The following is a 1,969-nucleotide window of genomic DNA, read 5'->3' on the forward strand; positions in this document are numbered from 1 at the left end:
CCTGAGGAAGGCCTCATCTCTCACAAATGTGATCAAATGTGAGGAAGGAGATCAGGGCAGGATCCACAGCAGGCTTAATAAAGGAGATCAGCACTTCTCCCTGCTCATCCAGGAGTCCCAGCTCCGTGACTCCACCCTGCTCTTCTGTGCAGCAGCCCACAGTATCCCCCACGCACCTGCACGTGCACCTAAACCTTGCTGGGGACTTTATAAGGGGCCTGGAACAAGTCTTCTACGTTTTCTGTGAGCAAAAAGAAATATGAGGCATCATTTAATAAGGTAACGTCAAACATTTCCAAGTTTGAAGACCAAGGGCACAGGGATGGTGCTTTCAGATACTCCCTCATGTAATTTGTTTCTCAGTGTGAAGCTCTTATGCTCTTAGAATTAGCTCAGGACTTGAGGCTTGATATCAAAAAAGAGAGAACACTAAAGGACCATGGAAGAACAGAGTAAAATTCTTCCTTTGAGCTCCTTCGTAGTCTTGAAAACATACAGAAAATACAAGATCTTTCTGGGTTTTTTTTTTTTTTTTTTGAAGACAGAGTTTCACTTGGACACCCTTGGAAGAGCGTCACAGCATCATAGCTCACAGCAACCTCAAATTCTTGGGCTCAAATAATGCTCTTGCGTCCCAAGTACTGGGACTACAGGTACCCACGACAGCGTCTGACTATTTTTAGAGAAAGGATCTCACTCTTGCTCAGGCTGGTCTTGAACTCCTCAGCTCAAGCAATCCACCTGCCTTGGCCTCCCAGAGTGATAGGGTTACAGTTGTGAGCCACCGTGACCAGCATGAAAATACAAAATCTTGAAAGCCATGACCATCAAGTTTGAAATACATATTTGATACCCAAAAACATTGACCAAAGACCGAGTACCAAAATCAGAGATAGAACCCTGAGCAGATGGGACAGGAGGAGGGCAAGTCACATTCAGAGTGACCATGAATGGCAGAGCAATTAGTGCAGGTGGAAGCCTAGCTGATCATCATGTTTCATGTCAACACCCAAAGGGAGCACCCATGTCCAAGGAAGCACCAAACAACCGTGTGGATCCAGATGATTTTAGCCAGCCAGAGGAAGTTTGTTCCTACCCATTTTATAACTTGAACAATACACCTTTGAATAGATTACCCAACAGGACAGAATTGAGGTTCTCCAGAAGCCCAAAAGTATGAGCTTTCTCTCTCCAAGACTAATTTAGCTACTTCTGCTGCCAACTACACATCCTGTCTACAGTAGTCCATGAACCTTCAATACAGAATCATCCCACAAGGAGACCAAACACCGACTTCTTGGGAAGAAGATGATAACACTGGACCACTTCCACCCTGGAGGTTTCAGAACTTTTCTATTATTAATACAAGTTCTGGGTCTGAGTTTTTCTTCCCTGGCACAGGACCACATGTAGCCACATGAATGAGGGCTCAGAATGCCTCATTGACTATTATGATATCTAAAGGATCTCACATCCTTTTGCATCCACAGACCCACTTCATAGCCAAGGGGGTGTGACTGTGTGCACACATCTGTTAGGTACACTGACCCTAAAATACATAGCATTAGCCACAGGCAACTACCTGGACAGAACTTAGAGTGACCACGTGAGGGCTCAGCTACAGCACTAGGTGAGGAAGGGCACTCTGAGAAATTGAAAGGTTATTTTTCAAGATAACGCTGTGTCCCTGTTGTGTAAAATACATAGACTTGGACACCAAGGGGTGGAAGTAGGACTATCTCCCATCAACTCCCTCCTCAATGGCCCACTCTTATGCTTCCTGTTCTCACAGCTGTAGGTTCTGCTGAACTAGATGTCTTGTTGCCCTTTGAGGAAAAAAAGGGAGTAAGATGCTTCTACTAAGGAAACAGAAAAGGTTTTACCAAACCTCAAGTTACACAAACTGCCTGGATATTTGGAGATCCTCCTGCCAATAGACCAGAAGGCCAAGACAGGAGTTAGTACACTG

Source organism: Otolemur garnettii, unplaced genomic scaffold (genome assembly GCF_000181295.1).
Source record: "Otolemur garnettii isolate 467f Iridium unplaced genomic scaffold, OtoGar3 scaffold00225, whole genome shotgun sequence".
NCBI classification, from domain to species: Eukaryota; Metazoa; Chordata; class Mammalia; order Primates; family Galagidae; genus Otolemur; species Otolemur garnettii.